We start from the raw sequence: 27,177 nt of genomic DNA, 5'->3' as shown, positions 1-27,177 counted from the left end.
GTATGCAAGAAATAATGAAATAAATAGAATTAAAAACATTCACATGAAAAGCACACCATGACACAAGGATTTAATGAGAAAACTTGGTGTGGGAAAAACCTCAGTGGGATTTGTGACCCACAATATCCACTTACTTGCCAATAAGAGAATATTACTTACAAGAGGGGCTTGCACATGCAAGAAGGCCAACTGCCTAGAGCTCACTGCTCAATGGGAAGTCTCACTGACTTACAATGTGGATTGTACAAATCCAATATCTTGTACTGCTTTACAATAGCATATATAATGCCTGATCCAGTACCGGTTGCTGCTTTGCTTCTTACATAAACCCTTTAACCTATATTTCGCATAATAGGTCTGCCTTAATATTTCGCTTACATCACTTTCTTTTCTTACTTGCAAAATGTCTACAATGATCTCTTTTATATATAAGAGTCATTTTACAACTTGCCAAGTCGGCTTACAAAGTTTTTACAATAATAAACAAAATATAATATAACAAAATCATGTCGGCCTCTGTGCTGGTATACTTTCTTTCTTTGTGCCAGTGCTGGTGTCTTGAGTGCTAGTGTAGAGTGTGATCGTTGATGTCCGTGAACTATCTTGCCGGTGTATTGCCTTGCTGGTATAATGCCTTGCCGGTATGATGCCTTGTCGGTGCCATAGGAATGTAAGGTTGCCATCAATGACTAAACCTTCAATCACCTACAATTTCTCATTGGAGTGTGCATATGCCAACAGTAGGTGTATTGCCAAACCACAATTCATAAGGTGTCTTACCAGTTTCTATTTTTATATGTACTCTGTTGAATGTATAAACCATTGTGCTCACTGCTTCTCTCTAGTAGATTTGAGTAGACTAGCTTCCATCATCATTATTATAGCAGCATCGAAAATAGTTTTGGTCTTCCTTTCCACAACTCCATTCTGCTAAGGTGTCCGGGGAGCAGAAATTTTTCTCCTTATACCATGCTTCTCACAAAAGTTATTAAACTCACCGGATGTGAATTCTCCACCATGATCTAACCTCAAACATTTAATATTCAATCCTATCTCACTTTCCACCTTAGCCTTAAAGATTTTAAACTTTTCTAAAGCCCTATATTTCTCCCTTAGAAAAGTAACACACACCATTCTAGAATAATCATCAATGATTAGCATGAAATATCTATCACCTTGAAAAATTTTAACTCTAGAAGAGCCACACAATTCAGTATGAATAAGATCAAGAACATCATTAGATTTATCTTATATACTCCTAAAAGAGATTCTGACCTATTTACCCATTTGACATTCTTTACATACTGGATTATAGGGCTTCACAATCTTAGGTATATCTCTAACTGCCTTAGCCAAACTGATCTTTACAATGCAATCAAAATTCACATGACATAGCCTCTTATTCCATAGCCAACTCTCATCAATTTGTGCAATCAAACATGTCTTCTCACTAGAATTTAAATGAAATATATTACCTTTTGTCTGTGTACTGGTTGCAATCTCCAAACCAGATCTATTAATGATTTTGCATTTTCCATCCTTTAACTGTAATTGAAATCCCTTATCCACCAATTGTCCTACACTCAAAAGATTATGCTTCAAACCTTCAACAAAAAAAACAATATCAGTATTGTTCTTACCATCCAATGGTATAGTTCCTTTTCCTTTGATCAGACATGCTTTGTCATCTCCAAATCTAACCAGGCCGCCATCAAATTCTTACAAAGATAGAAACTTCCTTTTATCTCTAGTCATATGATGTAAACATCCATTGTCAATTACCCATTCATCCTTGTCTTCAATTTTAGCAGCAAGTGCCTTCTCTTCAGGTACATTCTCTTCCAGTGTAAGAACATCTTCCTTGATAGCCAATAACACCCATTCTTTTCCATTGCTGGAACCACTAGCAAAGTCTTTTGCCGGTTCATCATCAAAGTCAGTAACACCTTCCTCATCCACTATGTAGCATGATTTGTCTCTATTTTTCCTATACTTATACTTGTTCTAATATTCAGGGTTAGGCTTAAATGATCTTCTAACTCTCTCTTCCAATCTTGAATTCCTTTCAAGATATCTAGATGCAAAATGACCAATCTTATTACATGCAAAACATTTAAAAGGTAATTTTCCTTCATACTTACTTCCTACCGATCCTTTAGGTACTCTTGTAGAAAATAGTGCTTCAAGTTGCTCAAACTCATCATCTTCTCTCTTCATATCATCCAATTTCTTTGCATATAAAGCTTTCAAATCTTGCTTACCAATTGCTAATGCAGATGCATGAAAAGAAGGTTCAGACTTCATAGCTCCAGAAGGTCCAAATTCTTCAAGCTCAAAAGCAGATAATTTCCCAATCAAGGTATCTCTATTGACATAAGTATTAACAATTATTCTTAATTCATTAATTAAAGTAGCCTTCATCTTGTAAGCCAGTGGTAGGGCTCTTAGGACTTTAGAAACAATTTCATCTTCACTCAGAGTTCCACCACAACATTGAATTCCCATAACAAGCTCATTTACCCTTTCCATGAATGCAGTAATCCTTTCATCTTCTTCTATCTTAAGGTTTTAATATCTCACCTGGTAACCATCAAGTTTAGCAATCTTCACAGTAGGGAACCTTCATTAAGAGTCTCCAACTTATCCCATATAGCCTTTCCAGATGATTTGTCAGTTAATCCTATTATTTGTTGATTAGAAAGTGCACACAATAGGGCTTCTCTTGCTCTACAATCATTCTCAAGATCCTTATCCAAGTTTGGCGAAGGAGGATTGCTAGATGCCAGATTATGAGGTGTAACACCATTCTGTGTGATCTCCTGAATCTCCTTGCCAAGACATCTTAGATGAGTCTCCATTTGAATCTTCCAACTATGTAATTTGTTCCATCAAGCCTAGGAATACCTCTCCGAAAGATAGCTCAAGATGAATTGGATGAACTTCAACTGTTAGTTGCCATAGGATCTTCCTCAAGTGGTTAAGCTTTCTATAGAGAGGACCAGAGCTCTGATACCAATTGTTAGACAGTTCAAATAATCAAAAGACAACTGAGAGGGGGGGGGGGTGTTGTGAATCAATTATCATAGATTACCAGAATATTTAGCAACTAAAACTTTAATACCGAAACCCAAAACATTAATACTAGAATGCTTAAACCAAATACCGGAATATCAGTCAAACCAATGAAGCATAAACAATAATCAGAGAATAAATACCATCCACATGACACCAAGATTTATACATGGAAAACTTGATAAAGGGAAAAACTTTGGTGGGAAGCCTACCCACAGTCAGATAATACTTCTACAGTAAGTATGTGAATTGAAATTGAGGGGCTTGCTTTTGCAGGAAGGGAAACAACCTAGAGCACATTGTTCATCACAAAATGAGTCTCATTGACTACATAGAAATCCAGACTACAATCCGGAAGAATGAATGAACTACAAAGATAGCATCTCCTATGCCTTAGTACAATTCTAGTTAAGCTCAATACCAGAGGACTGAATCCTCTTACATAAATCCAACTTGATCTCCAATGAGCGACCAAATCCTATGCCTGAATGATATTACATTATTCTCACATTACATATCCATATCCCTTTCCTATATCTTGATGATTTACAATGAGATCTTACTACATATATATACAAACCCTCGATCATAAACAATCAGGTTAGCCACCAGACAATAAACCAATTACATAATTATAAAACATGTCGGCCTTAGACCAAACAATCAATATGCAACACATAAGACATCCTGAAAACACATCGAGAGGTCCAATCCACATGTTACATCAAGCTGGTCCATAACCTAGATTAACCAGGACCCAATATAGGTCCACACATAAAGCAATGATCTCCATCCACCAAGTCTCAAACATGATTACCAACAACATCTTGAATCCATACCAAAAGTTACACCAACACCACTTATGCATATCATCAAAGATCTTCATCAAAGCTCTGTTGATGAAACCCTCACCAGAAGCACAAGCCAAGCTTCCAAGAAAACAGGATAACATTCGATCACCAGACCAAAACCAACTAACTGAATAAGAACATGAGTATCATGAATAAGCCAATTCCATAACCAAACCATACCGGAGCATACTGGATCGTGTCAGATCCAATCCAACCAGAAACCACACATCCTACTGGGACCAGAAGGGTGCCGATAAAGCATCCAAAACAACTAGTGTTGACATCAATGACAAAACATCAACGCAACACATGATCAATTCCTTCAAATGGCCAAAAATTTCAGCATCGTTACTTACAAGATATCCATAAAAAATAACATCATGAATTCCACCATTATCTAAAGCATCCTAACTCAATTAACATCTATTATTTTCATGCATATACATATGATCACTCATTATTCCATATTTCATGATTATAATCAATAATGGTGCAATTACCATTAACCCCTTATGGTTCATTTTAAAAAACAAAGTCAAACATTCCTAATTCCCAAATACCATATTTTCAATATAATATATCACATTAATAATCCATTTCTTTATTGTAAGGAAAGAAAGTATAGAAATTCATTTTCCTAATGTCAGTTTGTAGGGGAGAATAGACTAGTGCATACAAAATTTCAATATTTATAGAATATGGCACAAGTATGAGAAAACACGATTAAACAACACACAGAGAGAACATACATAGTTAATGTGGGAAAACCCTTTCGAGAGAAAAACCCACCACCAACAGATAATTGACTTTATTAACAGTATGTAAAAAATAATACAATAAAGTTCAGTCTACAGACTTCCTTCACTTTGTCATACAATCGTTCGAGTCATAACATCCAACACTCGGATAACAATTACAACACACTCAATGGCTATCATAACTCTGTCTACATTTGGTTCACAGTTTTTGCTTCTAATACCAAACCAGTTGATCATTCATATAAGCAACTATAGCAACGACTTGAAGTCTAACCGTCTGCCTGTGTCGGTCCGCATTCAAAGAAAACAAATTACCCCACATGCAGCAGGAAGTCAGGTCATTTCGTATTCATATACACCAACAATCTCATCCTTAGTGTCCGAGTGATCACCTATTTTGGATCTCGGTTCATTCTCACACCGACGTCGTTCTTCACTCCATTGGCTATTAGTATAGCCTTCAAACGGTAGAGCCGATCACCCAATGAAAACCGATTGCCTAAGGCGACTCCATCGGGTCATCGGCCAGACAGATGAACTATTACCCCGATCTCCAATAACTAAGAGCGGTCTCATCGGCTCATCGGATCAAGCACTATGAGGTTACTCTGATCTCTGATAATAGAGAGCGGTCTCATCGGCTCATCAAATCAAGCCCAAAACTGCTATCCTGATGAGCAAAGCACTTCGAGACAGAACAAGACAAACTTATTGGGACTTTACATTAACCCGATAGCTGATATCGACCCAGACCGCCTAAGACAGCTCCATCGGGTATCGGAATAGCTTCTGATAGAAACACCCGATAGTCGATGACAACCTGGACCACCTAGGATAGCTCCATCGGGTCATTGACACAATTTTGATGCAGTCTTCCACTCTACTATTCCATCAGTGTAGGCTAGCCCGATCAACCCGAAGATGTCAGGTGAATTAGAGGCACATTTCCAACAAACTCCCACTTAACGAGGAATTCACTGGATCGAATAGCATTTCAGACGTTACTAAGAAACATGGGTATGAAGACCCATAGAATTTGAACACCACCTGAACTTGTGCATGCTCATTGGTTTTGTCAAGGCATCTGCAACATTTTCGAAAGTGTCTACCTTGTTAAGATAAAATTTTCCATCTTCCACCATGTCACGAATGAAGTGATACTGAACATCAACATGCTTCGACCTGGCATGGAAAGTAGGATTATTTGCCAAACATATGACACTCTGACTGTCACTCCAGATTTCAACCTGCCCTGCATCAAAACCCATATCTGAACTCAAACACCTAAGCCAGACTGCTTCTTTACAAGCATGTGTGGCCGCCATGTATTCTACCTCTGTAGTGGACAAAGCGACTACAACTTATTGCTTGCTCATCCAACTAATTGCTCCACCATTTAGGACAAAAACATATCCACTAGTGTATCTCTTGCTATCAATATCCCCTAGCCAATCAGAATCCGTATAACCACAAATGCTAATAATTCTCTTTGAATCCTTCAGATTACCATGATAACACAATGTGAAGTCTAAAGTACCCTTCAGGTATCTGAACACTCTCTTTACAACATCCTAGTGTGGTTTCATTGGATTCGACATAAACCTGCTAAGTACTCCCACTAGTTGGGAAATATTTGGTCTTGTACAGACCATAGCATACATCAGACTGCCTATAGCATTTGCATAAGGTACACTTTTCATGTCTTCAATCTCTTTTGGAGATTTCAGACTGTCAAGCACAAACAACTTAGTTCCCAACAAGATGGGAACAACTCGTGGTTTACAATCAGACTTAAAAAACCTGTCAAGAACATTGGTTATATACTTCCTCTGGTTGAGCCAAAGTTTCCTCTTCAATCTATCTCTTTTTATCTCCATTCCCAGAATGTAATTTGCTGGTCCTAAGTCCTTCATTTCAAATTTCATAGAAAGCTGAGATTTTAAATCTGAGATCATACCTTTTTTGTTTCCTATGAACAACATATCATCGACATACAAAGCTATGATAACAATCCTATCACCATCACTTTTGTAGTAAACACAATGATCAGCCTTTGATCTCACAAATCCCAAAGACAAAACAAATGTATCATACTTTTGATACCACATTTTGGGAGACTGTTTTAAACCATACAGAGACTTCTTGAGTTTGCATACTAGATGTTTTTTACCCTTTCCCACAAAATGCTCAGGCTGGGACATATAAATTTCTTCTTCAAGGTCACCATGAAGAAACATTGTCTTCACATCCATCTGTTCAATCTCCCAATCATATGCGGCTGTAAGTGACAATAGAAATCTAATAGATGTCAGCTTAGCTACAGGAGAGAAGATTTCCCCATAGTCAATACCTTCTTTTTGCGAATACCCCTTTGCAACTAGTCTTGCTTTGTATTTGTCAATACTGCCATCTGGAGCGTACTTCTTTTTAGATAGCCATTTACATCCTACAGGCTTTTTGCCTTTAGGCAGTGGCACTAAATCCCAAGTTCCATTTTTATCCAATGATGACATTTCATCACTCATGGCTTCCAACTAGGAATCTGAATCAGGCATTTCAATTGCTTCTTTGAGAGTCCTAGGCTCATCAGTATCTATAAGTAAAGCATAAGCACAATTAACATTCAACATAGAATGACTATACTTATTTGGTGTATACCTAATAGGTTGTCACCTCTCTCAAGTAGATCTTCTCAACTCTGGTGTGGAGGCTTCTTGAGGTTCCATAGGAGGCTCATCATCATGTTCTTCTTCAGAACTACTTGAACTTCTTGAACTCTCCTCATCTTCAGGTATCTTTGGAGACTCTTCTTTGGCTGGAGGAATTTCAACCTCAACTTATCCTTTCTTTTCTATATTATGATCTAGTGACATAGGCTTCAGCTCATGAAAAATCACACTTTTGTTGTATACAACCTTACCAGTCACTAGATTCCAATGTTTGTATCCTTTCACACCAACTCCATAGCCAATGAAGATACATTTCACCACTTTGTTATCAAATTTAGATCTATTAACATCAGGCACATGAGCATATGCCTCTGCACCAAAAATATGAAGGTGCCTTAAAGAAGGTTTCTTACTAGACCATGCTTCCATAGGTGTTTTGTCAACCAATGCTGAAGTAGGAGAACGATTCAATAGGTAACACACTGTAGCAACTGCTTCAGCCCAAAATTTTTGTTCCAGCCTAGCTCCGCTCAACATGCTTCTTTCTTTCTCCATTAGAGACTGATTCAACCTTTCTGCAACTCCATTCTGCTGTGGAGTGTAAGGTACAGTCTTATGTCTCTTAATTCCATGATCAACATAGTACTTGTTAAAATCTGCACTACAAAATTCACCACCGTTGTTTGTTCTTAAACATTTAATCTTTCTCCCAGTCTGATTCTCAACAAGGTTCTTAAACTCCTTAAACCAACTGAACACTTCTGATTTACTTTTAAGAAAGTACACAAATGCCCTTCTTGAATAATCATCTACAAAAGATACATAGTATTTAGACTTAGACAAAGAAGGTACATCCAGTGAACCAAACACATCAGAGTGAATATAATCCAGAATATCAAAAGACTTATGAGAACTGGAATAAAACTGAACACGATTATGTTTTCCATATATGCAGTGTTCACAGAAATCGAACTCAAAACTACAATCATCCAGACCTTCAACCAGATTCTTATTCTCTAAGGCTTTTAATCCTTTTTCACCTATGTGGCCTAACCTATTATGCCAGAGCATTGTTTTCTCAGCAGAAAGTTTAGCTTCCAATTAATTAGCATTATGCATCATTACAGTTGTCTTAACTGACTTTTCAGAGGCCATATTACAACATATAGGTTTAGAATTTAACTTATATAAAGTACCAAAATGATCACCCTTTGCCAATACAATGGAACCCCTAGTCATCTTGCAACCATCAGATTCAAAGATAACTTGTACTCTAACATCGGTAAGCTTACTTACAGAGAGAAGATTTCTTGCCAGACCTGGTATATGAAGAACTCCATTGATCCCCTTCACTCTACTATCTGGGAATTGAATTTTAATTTTGCCTCTCCCTACAATCTCCAATGTAGAATCACTGGCCAAATATACCTTTCCACTAGCATATGGTTCATATTTTGAGAACAACTCCTTGTGGGAGGTCATGTGGAAAGATGCGCCCGAATCTATTAACCAAATGTCATCTAAGGTAGGTATTGCCAGGGCTGCTAAAAATACATTTGCATCACTTTGAGAAGATTCGGTGTCGAAATACTTCTTCTTCTTCTCCTCCTTGCAATCCTTTTGGATATGCCCTTTCTACCCACAGTTCCAACACTTCACCTTTGATTTCTTGCCTGAAGATTTAAATCTCTCTTGAGACTTGGACTTCTTGCCTTTCTTCTTGTCATTGTCCTTCAATCTGCCTCGAACAAAGAGTGCATCTTTTGTCATCTCAGAAGACTTCTTTCTCATTTCTTCTAAAAAAAGAGTATTTACCACAATATCCATCTTGAATTGGGTCGTAGTACTACTAATAGCCATCACTAAATGTTCCCAAGAGTCAGGCAATGAACACAACAACAACATGCAACGTTCTTATTCTTGGATGGACACACCAGCAAAAGTTAACTATGCAAGAGCCATTTCGAATGCATTTAAGTGGTCTGCCAATGGTGTTCCTGCATCCATCTTTAGAGAGTACAACTTCTTCCTCAAGAAAAGTTTATTCACCAAGGATTTGCCTTGATAAATATCTCCCAACTTATTCCAGAGAAGGTGTGCAGTCTTCTCCTCATGGACGTTTAACAGAACATAATCAACAATACATAGTCTGATTAGACCCCTTGCCTTCCGGTCAACTAGATCCCAATCTTCTTACTTCATGTCTGAAGGCTTAGAAGTTGCAGTCACAACACCCCAGATATCTCTATTGACCAGCAAGTCTTCCATCTTGAGTTTCCATAGTTTGAAGCTGGAACCATTAAACTTCTCCATGTCTATGCACCCTGAGGTGCTCGCCATTCCAAACTATAAAACAAGTAGACACTCTACAAGACTCCCACTGAAATAGAACTGACACAAAAAAACCCACCCTACCCAACAAGGATAACAAAATGGGCCAAGGTCTGATACCACTTGTAAGGAAAGCAAGTGCGGAAATTCACTTTCCTAATGTCAGTTTGCATGGGAGAATAGACTAGTGCATACAAAATTTCAACATTTATAGAATATGGCACAAGCATGAGTAAACACAATTAAACAACACACAGAGAGAACACACATAGTTAACATGGGAAAACCCTTTCGAGAGAAAAACCCACCACCAACAGATAATCGACTTTATTAACAATATGTCAAAAACAATACAATAAAGTCCAGTCTATAGACTTCCTTCACTCTATCATACAATTGTTCCATTTGTAACATACAACACTCAAATAACAATTACAGCACACTCAATGGCTATTGTAACTCTGTCTACATTTGGTTCACATTTTTTTCTTCTAATACCAAACCAGTTGACCGTTCATCTAAGCAACTATAGCAACAGCTTGAAGTCTAACCGTCTGGTTGCGTTGGTCCACATTCAAAGAAAACCAATTATCCCACATGCAACAGGAAGTCGGGTTGGTTCGTATTCATATACACTGATAGTCTCATCCTTAGTGTCTGAGTGGTCACCTTTTTGGGATCTCGGTTCATTCTCACACCGACGTCGGTCTTCACTCCATCGGCCATTGGTATAGCCTTCAAACGGTAGAGTCGATCGCCCGATGAAAACCGATCACCTAAGGTGACTCCATCGGGTCATCAGCTAGATAGATGAACTGTTACCCCGATCTTCGATAACTAAGAGCAATCTTATTGATTCATCGGATCAAGCACTGCGAGGTTACTCTGATCTCTGATAACAGAGAGTGGTCTCATTGGCTCATCAGATCAAGTCCAAAACTGCTATCCCGATGAGTGAAGCACTTCAAGACATAACAAGACGAACTTATCAGGACTTCGATGTAGCCTTCAGTACATTAACCTGATAGCTGATATCCACCTGGACCGCCTAAGACAACTCCATCGGGTATCAAAATAGATTCTAATAGAAACACCCGATAGTCGATGATAACCCGGACTACCTAGGATAGCTCCATTGAGTCATCGACACAATTCCGGTGCAGTCTTCCACTCTGTTGTTCCATCGGTGTAGGCTAGCCCGATCAACCCAAACATGTCAAGTGAATTAGAGGAACATTTCCAACATTTATCACCACTGTAGTTGCAGAGCCCCTCCCCAATCAAGCTCTGGTTAACTTAGTTGACCATGGTTGACCTTACTAATTAATGCTATAATTCAATAGGATGGGGTATGTTAGACAGATAGATTGGTGAGAAAAGTAATTTGAACTAGGTTACAGAATCATTTCACCTTGAGGTGTACATTTTGATGTGTTATGAATACATAACTTTATATGATTCTAGAATAGGATAACTTTGAGATGATGTATGTCATTATTGGATTTGCAGGACCTTACTATGATGATAGAAATAGGATGCATGTCTTATGTATGGATCAAAATTATGAGGATTATGATAATTGCTTATGTGGATTTATTTGGATATAAGATATATTGATTTGTTCAAATGTAAATTGTATGCAGAGTGTTTGATGTGTATTTTTATTCATGTGCTTAATTTTATATGAGGTTATTTGGAAGTACTAATGTGTAATTGAGATGCGCAAGAAAATTATCCATGTGACCATGGAAATATTATGGAGAACCAAACCTAGACCTATGTACGTTCGTAAAGCCAGAGGTTGTCTATTTGGAGAGACAACACCCCATATGTATCGTATTTTATTTGTAATAGTAAATGATCCATGTGTGTTAAATGTTATTTATTGATTTATTTAAATCCAACAAGAGACAATTTTCATGTGTAATTTTGTAATGTATTTTATTGTGTCACTTTACACGTGTTGATTTATGTCTTGAATTTTGACTTGTCTCTTGAAGGGAGTTGTTCAACTATGGCTTTTTCAAAACATTTGAATGTGGTTCTAAATTTTCCTTGGGTAGAGAGTCTTTGGAGTGGTCAACACAGGTTGGACCTGAAATTTAACTTCAGATGGGTTTATAAGGGGTCAAATGGACTCCTAGGGGTAGTTTAAAGGTGTTTCCTAAAGCCCATAAGGTATACCTATGAGTTAGGAGTGTTTTTAGGCATGTGTCTACTCCCTTGTGACTGTTTAGTCATCCCAAAAAGTGGGTTTTCTAAGATGTGTGAAAATTCAAAATTAGAAGGTGCCATCTAAGTTAGATAACCTTCCCTTTTGATGAGAGATCCTTTTTGATCTTTTTCTTACTTTTTCCTTTTTCAATTTTAGAAACCCATGAGAACTCTCACTGAGGTCTTCTTAGGCAAGAATGAGAGATTTTGTCTGTAATCACCCACTCTCCATTTTTGGAGACGATGCATTTTTTTGAAAAGTTAGTTTTTGGATTCAAAATTTGGCTAAGTGTAGAAGGGAGGATTGTGGATTTGGGCTGCTCATCCTCAAACTAGTACTAGCATACCTTTGGCAGATTGAAGGTTGGTTCATCTCTTTGCTTTTTACGTTGCATGTCTATGTTGGAAAGTTTGGTTGTATGAGAAAGTGATTCTCTTGTATTTCCTTTTGTGAAAATCATTATTATGCGACCTGTCTTTTATTTTCTTTTATGCATTTCCTATGATTTGGGAGTAACCAAGGCCTTCTACTCTTGGGAGAGTAGGATGGTCTTGCGGGTGGTAGGAGTTTGACAGCCCTCGAGTGAGAGACTCTCATTATGAGAGCAAACTCAAGGGGTGTATATGTGACCCTTGTTGCATGGCCTGGTTTGTGCATTTGGGGGTCATAAGGGGAGAAAGTATGACATGAATGCCTTGGGGGGCATAAGGAATGTTGGGTTAATGAACTTGTGAAATATCTTTATTTGCCATGAGGTGGCATTGTGATCTACCATTCTTGCAGTCTCCTCAAGGTATTTGGTCCACTACCACCCATGTAAAATCGTCACATTTAGTGATGGAGTGTAGCCTTGGTTGGGAAAGTGTTTGCTATATGTTTTTCCCTTGCTGCTTGTGTGTTTGCATGTTTATAACCTGTCTAGGGCTTGGTTCTCCAAGCTCGGGGGTGGCTTCTAGTAAGCCTAGGCTGGGAGGTGAGCACTCCATGGTCAAGCCTTATGATTTACTTGTAGGTTGCTTGGAAAGGAAAGAAAAAGTTAAGCTAGGAGTTGTTGGTTTTTACTTGATTTGCAGAAGAAAAAAATAAAAATTAAGGGATGGAATACCATATTTTTAGTTGCAGCTATGTAAAGGAAAATCTATATGTTGTATTTATTTTTTTAAAAAATAATGTATTCATTTTGTCTCAAGTCCTCATTTAATAGAAATGAGAGACTAGTTGGGTATCTCACCCATTTGAAATGTTGACTAGATTGTATTCTTAATATGTCTTAAAGAAAAGCACTATTCTATTAAGCGATTATTGCAAAAAAAATAAAAAATGAAAGGTGTATTTCTGGACTAAGTCCCTATAGTTTTGTAAATAATATTTGATGTGTATATGTTATTTTGAAAATCAAAAATTTTCATTTTATCCTCTATTGCATTTGAAATATTGGAAAAGAAAGAAATAGAAAAACATGTATGTTAGTAAGCTGGAAATAAAACATTAGATCTATTTATGGAAGTTCTAAATGCAAATATAGCTAATTAGCCATTTAGTAAGAGCACCAATGTTACATGCGATAGTTTAATTAATTATATAATTTTTCCTTGATTTATTGCAGAAAGTAAATCAAAAATTAATAATCTATCTCTAAAATTAGCAACTAGATTGTCCCAAAGAAGAGGAAAGCATTATTTTAACCTATTAAATATTGTTAAACTACTTTATGTGATTTCTTTTGGAAAAATAAAAATAAGCAGTTTGTTTAAAGTAAATAAAAATAATATACCTCTATTTCTATGCTGCCAATAATTTATTATTTTTGCATAGCTTAGGAGGTTAAGAAAATAAATCCATTTTAAGGTAAGTCTAAATTAAATCTACCCCTAAGCTATCATGATATATATATATATATATATATATATATATATTGTTGGAAATATGGATGGAGTAACTGAGAGGGGAGGGGTGAATCAGTTACCACAAAAATAAATCCACAAGTCCCTTAGATGTCTTAAATATAAACTGCTGTAACTCGGTAAATTAGCTTATCATTGTTCATCAAACATTAATATGCATGAAACAAATAACATGAACACAAGTAACACCAGATATAACGTGGAAACCCAATTTTGGGAAAACCACCAATGTAACTAGTTACTGATTTTCACTCTTCTGAAGTGAGCCCTATTAGGAGCCAACCCTGTTAAAGGTTACAAAACACACTGTTAGGTGTGACCCTGTTAGAGGATTTGATCACCCTGCTAGGAGTGGCCTTGTGAAAGGTCTTAAGAACAATTCAACCGAATTGTCACCTTGTCAGAGGATTTACAAAATGGTTGTTAGACCAACTCTGTTAAGAGATTTCGGTATCACTGCTACAATGGTTAGAAAGCAACAATGAAGTGACCTGAATTAAACACAACTTATCTTGCTGATACAGATCTCTGTTCTGCGCCAATAGATCCTTACTGATCACATATATCTTTTCTGCACCTCAAGGATATCACTGATCCTTCATCAGAATTCGCACATTTCTGCTTCTTCACATTTCCATACTTTTTCACTCTTTTTCCCACACTTCAAAATCGCAACTTGATCTCTCATATATACCATTCAGGTTACCAAGTCGGCCCAATTATAAGTTACAATAAATATTACATAGGTCGGCTACATATACAAGTTTCAATAAATAAATATTGCTTCGGTCGGCTGCATAAACATTTCACTGATGCTCGGTGAACACTGCTGATTCTTCGGTAACCGACTGAACTCGGTAAGTACTGCGAGCTCGGTAAAGACTGACTTTCCTTCACATATTCTTCGAAGACCGACTTAACTCGGTAAAGACTGTGAACTCGGTATAGACTGACTTTCCTTCACATATTCTTTGAAGACCGACTTAACTCGGTAAAGACTGTGAACTTGGTATAGACTGACTTTCCTTCTCATATTCTTCGAAGACCGACTTAACTTGCTTCTCTTACCGTCTGAACTCGGTAGACTCTGTCTGACTGCTTTGCCGAATATTCTGAACTCGGTAGAATGATATGACATTTGTGTAACATCAAAGACAATACACAATTAAACAATTGTATCCAACAATCTCCCTCTTTGGCATTGATGGCAACACAACATGTCATAACAGAATGAAATTTGAAAACAGGTCTTTTCTTTTATGACAGCAACATGCCAACATAACTTTCCCTTTGGATAGAGAACACTCCTTCTTTCAATAATCTCCCTCTGTGAAGTAACTTCATCTTTGGACGGTAAAACTCTCCCTCTTTATCAAACAACTCTCCCTCTTTATCTTAATGAACTTTCTTTCAAATTTTAGTAGGATATGACAGTAACTCTCCCTCTTTGACAACACATGCCAAAGACAATAAGACTTTATCTGAGTTATAATGTACCTTTTGTACTGATTCATATGCAATATTTTCCTGATTATACTGCATCAACTAGTAGATTTTTCACTTAGGATGAGTTGATGCATCACTAAAACTTTTTCTTTAGTGAATTTCAGATAGGGGAGTGACCCCTAACTTACCTCTTAGATACAAGAATGCATCCTTAGCCAATGGTTTTGTGAATATGTCAGCAATTTGTTCCTTTGTGTGAATATATTCCAATCTGATCTCCTTGTCCTGCACCAGTTCTCGGACAAAATGATATTTTATTGCAATGTGCTTGGTTTTGGGATGCATCACTGGATTCTTGGACATGTCAATTGCACTTGTATTATCACAGAACATAACAATTGGTTCTTTGATTTCCATTTTCATGCCTGCCAATAGCTGTTTAAACCAAACAACATTTGAACAATTTACTGCTGCAGCAACATATTCTGCTTCTGCTGTAGATTGGGATATACAGTTCTGCTTTTTGCTTGTCCAGGAAACCAATCTCTTTCCTAGAAAGAATGCTCCTCCGCTTGTACTTTTTCTGTCATCAATGTTTCCTGCCCAATCAGCATCAGTAAATACTTTCAAATCAAAATTTCCTCCAAATTTGTACCATAATCCATACTCTTCAGTTCCTTTCAAATATCTCATTATTCTTTTGATTGCCGTCATGTGACTTTCTCTTGGCTTTGCTGAGAATCTTGCAACAATACCAACTGCAAGAGCAATATCTGGCCTAGTATGAACAACATACTGCAGCTTTCCAATCATAGATCTATACAGTGTTTGATCTACTTCTTGTGATTCATCTTCCTTGGTAAGCTTTAATCCAGTACACATAGGAGTTCCAACTGGTTTACAATCTTCCATACCGAACTTTTTCAGTATCTCTTTGATGTATTTTGATTGTGTAATGTAGATACCATTTTTGTTCTGTTGAATTTGAAGACCAACAAAGAATTTGATCTCACCAAACATAGACATTTCAAATTCCTTATTCATTTGTACTGAAAATTCTTTGCAAAGATCATCATTTCCTGTGAAAATAGTATCATCTACAAATATTTCTGCTAAGACAATTTTGTTATCTGATCCTTCCTTGATATACAAGCTACTGTTATCATTTGTTCTTTGAAATCCAATCTGAATAAGATAGTTATGCAATCTTTCATACCATGCTCTAGGGGCTTGTTTCAGACCATACAATGCTTTATGTAATTTGCAGACCATGTCCTTCTTTTGTGGATCAACAAAACCTTCAGGTTGTTCAATATAAACCTCTTCATCCAATATACCATTAAGAAATGCAGATTTAACATCCATCTGATAAACTTTGAATCCTTTGTAGGTGGCATATGCAAGTAAGGTTCTGACTCCTTCCAATCTTGCAACAGGAGCAAAAGTTTCTCCATAGTCTATTCCTTTTTGTTGAGCATATCCTTTACATACTAGTCTTGCTTTGTTTCTTGAAACTTTGCCATCTTCATTCAGTTTATTTCTGAATACCCACTTAGTTCCAATGACATTTTTATCCTTAGGTCTGGGTACAAGAGTCCATTTCTTGTTTTTCTCTATCTGTTCTATCTCTTCTTTCATAGCCTCTGTCCAACTATCATTTCCCAATGCATCTTTGACATTTCTAGGTTCAAAATCAGCAAGTAAACAAGTACTTTTCAACTTACCTCTTGTCATGGTTCCTTCAGATTTGTCTCCAATGATCTGATCTGCTGAGTGATGTCGTCTGACATACTTGGCTAATACAAGTTTCTTGCCTTTAGAATGAATTTCATCATTGTCCTCTTGTTCTTCAACTGGCTCGGTAAATATTTGCTCGGTTTCTTCAGACTCGGTAGACACTGGTTCTGGTTCATCAGACTCGGTAGATACTGGCTCGGTTTGCTCTTTCTGTAACTCGGTTACTGATGACTCGGGAGTAGAAGATTCCTGATTTGCAGATGTATCTGGTATTGTATCAGGTTCAATAGACACAAATCTTCTATAATCTTCTGGTTCTCTTTTGCTTTCTTCTTCAGATCTTTCTGCAAACTCATCAACTTTCACATGTGCACTTTCTATAACTTTTTGAGTAGACAAGTTCAAACATCTATATGCTTTACTCTTGCAAGAATATCCGAGGAATATACCTTCATCACCTTTCACATCAAATTTTCCTTTTCTAGATTCTTTCAAAATGTAACATTTACTTCCAAATACTTTTAGGTAACTTACATTAGGTTTGTAGCCATACCATAATTCATAGGGGGTTTGAAATGAGTCCTTCTTTAGCTGTACTCGGTTCAAGGTATGAATAGCAGTGCTGATAGCTTCCTTCCAGTATTTGATAGAAATATTCTTTTCAATCATTAAGGTTCTTGCACAATCCATGATAGATCTGTTCCTTCTTTCAGCTATTCCATTTTGCTCAGGAGTTCTAGGGGCTGATACTTGTCTTTTGATTCCTCTTTCAATGCAAAAGTTATTGAATTCATGAGAGATAAATTCACCACCTCTGTCTGACCTTAGACATTTAAGTCTTTTACCTGTTTCTTTTTCTACTCTAGCCAAATACCATTTGAACTTTTCAAATGCTTCTGATTTCTTCCTTAAATACATGACAGTCATCATTCTTGAGTAATCATTGACAAAAAGAATGAAGAACTTTTCTCCTGTATAACTTTCAATTCCTATGGGTCCACATAAATCAATATGCACAATTTCTAATATATCTTCAGATTGATAGTTTTTGCTTTTGAAACTAGTCTTTCTCATCTTTCCAATTTGACAATTCTTACATAGACCGACCTCAGGTTTCTTTATATCTGGAATACCTCTTACTTTTCTGAATTTACTTATTTTCACTAGGTTATCAAAATTTACATGACATAACCTTTTGTGCCATAACCAACTTTCTTCAACTTGAGCAATAAAACATGAATTTTCACTTGTTTCAAGTCGGAACAAATTACCTTTTGTTTGAGTGCCTGATCCAATTAGCTTTCCTTGATTATTTAGCAGTCTGGCCTTCCCATGCATGAATTCCACCTTGAGTCCACTATTAAGTAGTTGTGCCACACTCATCAAGTTGTGATTGAGACCTTCAACCCAGTAGGCATCATCAAATACAAGTTCTTTGGTTATAGGAATTCTACCTCTTCCTTTTATGTAGCGAGGTTCATTATTACCAAACCTTACACTACCTCCATCATAGTCTATAAAATGTTCAAACTTGGTTTTATCACTAGTCATATGATGAGAGCAACCACTGTCTATGATCCAAGTATCATTTTTGCTTATATGAGAAATAAGTGCCATCTTATCTTCCTCATCATTATCAGAATCATCTCTTATAGCAATATAAACAATTTCATCTTCACTATTATCAGAATCCTTAGCCATAAAGCATGTTTTCTTACCTTTGAATGATTTGTAGTCCTTTTTGCCATTCCATTTGTGATCTTTCTTCTCATCTTTGCTCTGCTTGTTTGGGCATCTAGCAGCAATATGACCAACTTCATCACATGAAAAACAGATTAGAGGAACTTTGCCTCTGTATTTTCTTCTGCCTTTGGAATATTTCTTTGCTAGAAGAGCTTCAATTATTTCAAGATCACTGTCTGAACTTGGTTCTGATTCATCTTCACTTTCTGACCGAGATTCCTTTTTCTTTTTGCCTTTCTCCTTGAGTGAAACCTTAGCTTCAAATGTTGATTCCATGTTTTTGGAAGCTGGAACATAGTTGTCATAGTTGTCTAACTCAAATGCAGTTAATCTTCCAACTATGGCCTCTAAATTTATCTTGTGATTTGCTTCACATCTTCTTTCCTGAATTACAGAAACTCTGATTGCATAAATGGGTAGTAATGTTGTGAGAACTTTGCTTATGACTGTTTCCTCTGAGATATCACCTCCAGACGCTTTGATTGCACTGACACTGGCTTTGACTCTTTCAACATATTTTGCAATATTTTCATCCTCACTCATTTTTAATTGATCAAACTGTCCTCTCAAGCTTTCTGCTTTGGCTCTTCTCACATTGTCATCACCACCATAGATATCTTTCAGCTTGTTCCACATTTCAAATGCAGTTTTACAATCTTTGACATCATCAAACTCTTCATAGCTTAGGGCAGATGCAATGTCTATCATCATGGTGTTATGAGTCTTCTTTGCAGCAATATCAGCAACAGTTAGTGTACCAGTGGGTGTCACATATTCTATGTCAAGATGTGTCAATCCTGTATCTCCAATGGAAGCCAAATGGAGTCTCATGAGACCTTGCCATGCTGAAAAGTTATTTCTGTTTAACCTTGGAATTTCCCTCTTGTAAGACATCTTGATCTTTAGCTTAGATCCTTGAAATCCTTCCTATAAGCACCGAAAGCTCTGATACCAATTGTTGGAAATATGGATGGAGTAACTGAGAGGGGAGGGGTGAATCAGTTACCACAAAAATAAATCCACAAGTCCCTTAGATGTCTTAAATATAAACTGCTGTAACTCGGTAAATTAGCTTATCATTGTTCATCAAACATTAATATGCATGAAACAAATAACATGAACACAAGTAACACCAGATATAACGTGGAAACCCAATTTTGGGAAAACCACCAATGTAACTAGTTACTGATTTTCACTCTTCTGAAGTGAGCCCTGTTAGGAGCCAACCCTGTTAAAGGTTACAAAACACACTGTTAGGTGTGACCCTGTTAGAGGATTTGATCACCCTGCTAGGAGTGGCCTTGTGAAAGGTCTTAAGAACAATTCAACCGAATTGTCACCTTGTCAGAGGATTTACAAAATGGTTGTTAGACCAACTCTGTTAAGAGATTTCGGTATCACTGCTACAATGGTTAGAAAGCAACAATGAAGTGACCTGAATTAAACACAACTTATCTTGCTGATACAGATCTCTGTTCTGCGCCAATAGATCCTTACTGATCACATATATCTTTTCTGCACCTCAAGGATATCACTGATCCTTCATCAGAATTCGCACATTTCTGCTCCTTCACATTTCCATACTTTTTCACTCTTTTTCCCACACTTCAAAATCGCAACTTGATCTCTCATATATACCATTCAGGTTACCAAGTCGGCCCAATTATAAGTTACAATAAATATTACATAGGTCGGCTACATATACAAGTTTCAATAAATAAATATTGCTTCGGTCGGCTGCATAAACATTTCACTGATGCTCGGTGAACACTGCTGATTCTTCGGTAACCGACTGAACTCGGTAAGTACTGCGAGCTCGGTAAAGACTGACTTTCCTTCACATATTCTTCGAAGACCGACTTAACTCGGTAAAGACTGTGAACTCGGTATAGACTGACTTTCCTTCACATATTCTTCGAAGACCGACTTAACTCGGTAAAGACTGTGAACTCGGTATAGACTGACTTTCCTTCTCATATTCTTCGAAGACCGACTTAACTTGCTTCTCTTACCGTCTGAACTCGGTAGACTCTGTCTGACTGCTTTGCCGAACATTCTGAACTCGGTAGAATGATATGACATTTGTGTAACATCAAAGACAATACACAATTAAACAATTGTATCCAACAATATATATATATATATATTAAACAGAAAAAAAGGGGTTTCATTTATATTTAAAATAAAAATAATAATGAGAAAAATGGGGCAGCCTCGCCCCACGCCCCCCCACCCGCGCAGTGTATATATATATATATTAAACAGAAAAAAGGGGTTTCATTTATATTTAAAACAAAAATAATAATGAGCAAAATGGGGCAGCCTCGCCCCACCCCTCCCCCCAACCCGCACAGTGGGCGGCGACCCCCAACGATGGCCGCAGCCGCCACTGTGGGCCGCAACCCACAGTTGGGAGGCTTTGGCCCCCATTATGGGCGGCACCCCACAGCGAAGGCACAGTCGGGCTGCAGGCCGTGCCTCACAGCGGCGGCCAAGGCAGCCTCTATGGGACGCAACCCGCAACACGACTGCGATCATCCCTGCGGGGATCACCACAACCCCCATGGTATTCCCCCACCCCGCACCTTCGTCAAAGCTCCGCTCCTTCGCGGCCTCCTCCATAGCCCTCCACCATAGCTCATTCAACCTGCACAATACACGAGCCCTAACCCAAACTTTCGGGTTAGGGCAAACTACAAATAAGCTTTGTTAATAAGTTTTGTAAATTAGTTTTGTAAAGTAGATTTTCATTTAAGGTTTGCATAATATATATATAAAAAAAAAGGGGGAAAGAAAACTCATAAATAAAGAAAAAGGGGGGAAACCCTATTCAAATTTTGAATAGTGTACCCCGTGTTTATTTGGGAATTAATTGATTAGTTTTAAATTCATAAATTGTATAAATTTAAATAGATATAAATATATATATTTTAAATGTATATATATAAGAATTTATAGAGTAAATTTAAATATGATGTTTTAAATTTTAATTCTTTTGAAGCTTTATAAGTTAGGAAATTATAACGATTCTTTTTGTATGATTTTTGGCCATAGGGGATTCACTTTAGTCCATCTAAATTTAGGCTTATCAGGAATAAATTTTATAGGGCAATTTATATTATAGATTTAATTGTCCCTTTAGATGAATTAGACTAATCACATTTTAATTATTGTTAAAATAAAATATAGGCATTAATAATCTAACACGAGGACTAATTTATGTAGTTCCTAAAAGCAATTAATGGTTATTGGGTATTAATATTAACTTTGTCTATTAACTTAGAGATTTTTGCGTAAATGAGTTTATTTATTTATTAAATGGTGAGATTATAATAATTTCCTTGGAAGAGGATATCGTGGTGGAATTATATATATTCAAAAATAAGTCCAAGACCTTGATCTTACGAACTCTTTTAGCCTAGATGGAATCTTATACTAAATAAAGCAATTAACATTTTAACATTCGACACTTCAATTCTCAACTGCTCGATGAATTAATATTATTACGTTAAAATCATATTAATAATTAATTTATAGACGCAAGATTTAATCAAGTTATAAAGGAAGGATGTAATATCACAGATGGAGGAAACTTGTTAGGAGATAAATAATTATTATTGAATCAAGTAATAATATTAATGCCCATTTAGTATAAGTCGATCTAATTAGGAATTATAATTTGCAACTGTAGTAAAAAGGAGATTCGATGTGAATTTATTATTGCCTTTATAAAATCCTTTTGTTCTATTTGAATATAGGAGTGATCGTCATTTGATATGTTAGGAATATCCTAACTTTGTCGTCTAGGAGTTTTATAGAAACCTAAGGCTTCTAGATAAATTTGTTCTATTCATCGCTCACATTAGAAGAACATTTTATTATAGTTTAAGATTTCGCTTGGAACAACCTGTTAAGTTGTCACATCTAATTAAGCATAGGTTGCATATAATTAAGTATTTGAAAAAAAAATTGTTGTGTGTGTTTTTGCCCAAAAGTTTGGGCATGACATTCTCTAACAAGGTGGTTCACATCTGTGGATCTAAAATCCTCTAGCCAGGTAGTCTTTAATTAGACATATCCCCTAACTGTTGGCATATGCACACTCCAATGAGACATTGTAGGTGATTGAAGGTTTTGTCATTGATGGCAACCTTGCAATCCTATTGCACCGACAATGCATTACACTGACAAGTTAGTGCACCGGCATCAGTAGATCACACTCTACACCGGCACTTAGGACACCGACACCGGCACAAAGAAAGGAAGTATACTAGCACAGAGGCCGATAGGATTTTGTTATATTATATTTTGTTTATTATTGTAAAAACTTTGTAAGCCGACTTGGCATGTTGTAAAATGACTCTTATATATAAAAGAGATCATTGTAGACATTTTGTAAGAAAGGAAGTAAGTGAAGAAAGTGATGTATACGAAATATTAAGGCAGACCTATTATGCGAAATATAGGTTGAAGGGTTTACGTAAGAAGCAGAGCAGCAACCGGTACTAGATCAGGAATTATAGATGTTATAGTAAAGCAGTACAAGATATTGGATTTGTATAATCCACATTGTAAGTCAGTGAAACTACCCATTGAGCAGTTAGCTCTAGGCAGTTGGCCTTCCTGCATGTGCAGGCCCCTATTGTAAGTAATATTCTCTTATTGGCCAGTAAGTGAATATTGTGGGTCACAAATCCCACCGAGATTTTTCCCACACTAGGTTTCCTCATTAAATCCTTGTGTTATGGTGTGTTTTTCATGTGTATGTTCTTAATTCTATTTAATACATTATTTCTTGTATACTGGTACACTGTTATAACATGTTCTGCATATTTTAAGTTAAGAAATATTTGTTACTGGTTAGATACTGATTCACCCCCCCCCTCTCAGTATCTGTGGGATTCCTAACACTAATAGAGATTGAGATTCCTAACAGGATCTGTTCTGGTAAAGAACATTGTATGACCTTAACCGGTCTGGTTCCTATTCTGCAGATAGTTACTTGTGAGTTCCATCTCACTGTGGTTTTTCCCATTTGGGTTTCCACGTCAAAATCGCTTGTGTTATGGTGTTTGTGCTTCTGTGGGTGAATGCATTATTTTCTATTTGGTTTGCATGTGTGCTAATCGGTTTGTCTGCTAAACTCTTTTACTAGTTTACTGTTAGTCTAGCAAAGTGTTTAAGTACATTGATTTTTGGCATACTAATTCACCCCCCCCTCTTAGTATTCATCAATTGGTATCAGAGCCTACATTTCTATAAGTTTAACCACTTGGAAAGAGATATGGGGGAATACACATTGAGGGAACTTACTCATTGGCTCACTCAGTCTAAGCAAGCCTATGATGATCTTATGGTAAAATATAAGGCATCTCAAGCAAAAAGGAGAGAACATGCTAAAAAGCTAATGGAGCTATCTGAAAATAGTTCTTTTAATGAAGCGGACATGGAAGCCCTAATTCAAGAAGTAGAAAAGTTGAATGAATCCAATTCCAACCTAAGAAAGGAGTTGGAAGGACTAATTATCTGAATGTGCCAAGAGCTTGAGAACCGAAGGAAAGCTGAAGATTTGGTCAAAGACAAAGATCATGAAAACTCTAAGCTAAAGCAAGAGATCAATGCCCTAACTACTCAACTCCATGCAAGGAGAACTAAACATTGCCATCTCTGAGAATGAAAACCTGATGGAAACAAATACTGCTATTTCCAAAGAACTCTCTGAGTTAAAGGAAATACTTGCTAAGTTCAACAAGAGTACTGTTAAGCTAGAGCAAAAGCTTGAATCTGCCAAACCTCTCAAGAATACTAATGGAATTGGTTATTCTGGTCATGAGGAAGGTGAGACCTCTGGTACAAATGCTGGAGCATCAAAGAAACAACTGACATCAAAGGATAAAGGTAAGCAAAAGTTTAAACATGTTTGCTTTAATTGTCTTAAAGAAGGACATACTGCCAATGTGTGTTTCCTTATTTTCTAAATGATAAGCCTAGATCATATAGATTCAACGGTAACTGTTATGCATGTAACAAGTTTGGGCATAGAGCATCTGAATGCAGGTCTGTTATGAACAACACTGGAAGATATCCTCAGAGGACTTAAGGAGTTGGTCCGGAACCTTTTGTGAACCAGAATCACAACCGGTTTAATACCTTTAATCATCAGTTAAGAAGCGATGGCTATCAAGCGGCAACCAGATGGAGAGCAAACTGTTTGATCTGTCATGGTCATGGTCACACTACTGCAACATGCAGAAGGAAGAACAATAACATGAATAATGGACCTTGGAGAGCACCTGGAATGGTCTGCTATCATTGCAACAAATCGGGTCACATTGCGAGATTCTGCAGAAGTATAAAGACTATATCGGATGTTATACCGGTCACTTCAGAAGGAAAGATTGATATTGACACTATTCAAGAGGATATGAATAAAATTTGGAAGAAGAAACCAACGGTGTTGCAAGAAGAACTGGTTTTTGCACCTAGTGTGGAAATAACAGAACCAGCAAACTAAGCATCAGAAAAGCTTAGGGGAAGCAAACGGTGAAACACTACAAACCCCCAGTTTACACTAGTAAAAGACCTTAACCGATATGTGATACCTATCATTTGGAAGAAGACCGAAAATGGTAACATGTAAATTAGGGTTTATGCCCCTAATGGTGGAGCATTTATTACAGTAGGTGAGGAATATGTTTAAAAGGAATTTTCAAATCATTTCTCACTATCATTTTTTGAGTGAAGAAGTTTTTCAAGTGAAGAGTGAAGAAAAAGTGATTTGTGTTGTGATTCAAAGAAATCTTGAAACCCTGAAGAAGATTCAGAAGCAAATATCAAACAGTCAAGAGAAGAACTCAAAGTGGTGATTCAGAAACTGACGAAGTGGAAGGTGAAGTGGAATTTGCAAGCCCTAAATTCTCAATTTTCGAAAGGTATTTCTCAAGTTTTTTGTTTTATCATGGCTTCCGCATCTCATGATAGTTCTAGTGCAACTGTCGACTCTATGGATTTCATACAACAAAAGTTGAAATATAATGCCTTGTTTCAAGTACCGGCAGGTGTAATAGTGGAAGAAGACATTTCTGATTATATAGATTGCAAAATTGAAGACCTAGGGTCTCTTGTGATCCATTATCAGCTAGGTCTATTCTGTGGGAAGGATAAAAAGATCAAACCAAAGTATAGCATTTTGGAGAAGAAGAAACTTCACAATGTGGTTTACTTCCTAGAGGATTTCATAGATGACCACATTAGAATCATTCTAAGCAGAGTTCATGGTGACAAAATGTACCTAGAGTGGACGCATGATATCACACCGCAAGCTATTCATGACGTCACCAGTTTCTGCAATATAGGGGAAGTGCTAGCCCTAAGGAAAGTAAGAAAGATAGAAACGTCCAAGCTCACCAGTTCAGTGAGTGACTCATGTGGGATAACCATCAACTCAATCAAGGATGATCTGGTCAAGTATGCCTACATGGTGATAGGCTACCCAACATTCTCTGCCAGTAGAATTAATTCTGTCTCAGCGGCAATGGTAAATGCCACTTACCGGATGATCAAAGAAGATGCACCATTTGATTTGTGCACCTGTATGCAAAGACAACTTATGTTGAATCTTAAGTCAGTCAAATAGGATAATGCACTAATATTCAAGTTTGGACAACTACTGGTAAGGTTATTCTTCTACTTCCAAGGTTATTTCCCAAGAGTTAAAGATATTCAGTGGTCTGCCGACCAACCGGTTTCCAAGCAGATCAAAGAGAGCCTGCAAGTAGTTGGAACAGGTTACCCTGAAGTTTTGAACAAGTACTTTGATGAGTTTAGGCACAAGATGAGCCAAAGGATAAGGATATCTGGTGACATTATCAAGAAATATGAAGAGGATATTGGCTTTATCATCAATATGGATGAATGCATAATGGAGGCCGTTGAGCCCAGACAGGAAGAAGTAGAGCCTATGGGCTATGAGGTGATGTATGATATGCTGGATGGGTATGCTTCCACCCTAACCGCCTCACCTCTTGATCCTAAGGCAAAGAGAACTGACACCTATCTGGAAAGGGTTGCACGGGTTGTAGAACCTCCTGAAAAGAAAGGAAAGGCAGTGCCTTCGGCATTGGCACTGGTTACTATAGCCAGTCCCAAAGTGACCAAGCAGTCACCTAAAAAGAAGTAACCTAAAGTGGTACCTACCAAATTATTCGAGAGGAAGAGGAAGACAAGGAATAACTCACTGGACTCAGAAGAAACTATGTCTGTAGAAAAACCCAAGAAGACAAGACAAGCAAAGAAAAAGCCAAAGAATGAACCGGAATCATCGGCACCGGTAAATATTGACATTTCTTCCTACAAACCTTTGACACATTGTCAAAGAACTATCAAAAATATTAGGAGAAAAGTGTTGAATGATTTGATTGATTGTTTTGATGATTTCAATGATGATGAAAA

The sequence above is a fragment of the Cryptomeria japonica genome, chromosome 2 (assembly GCF_030272615.1).
Source record: "Cryptomeria japonica chromosome 2, Sugi_1.0, whole genome shotgun sequence".
Lineage (NCBI taxonomy): Eukaryota > Viridiplantae > Streptophyta > Pinopsida > Cupressales > Cupressaceae > Cryptomeria > Cryptomeria japonica.
This window is presented reverse-complemented; position numbering follows the sequence as displayed.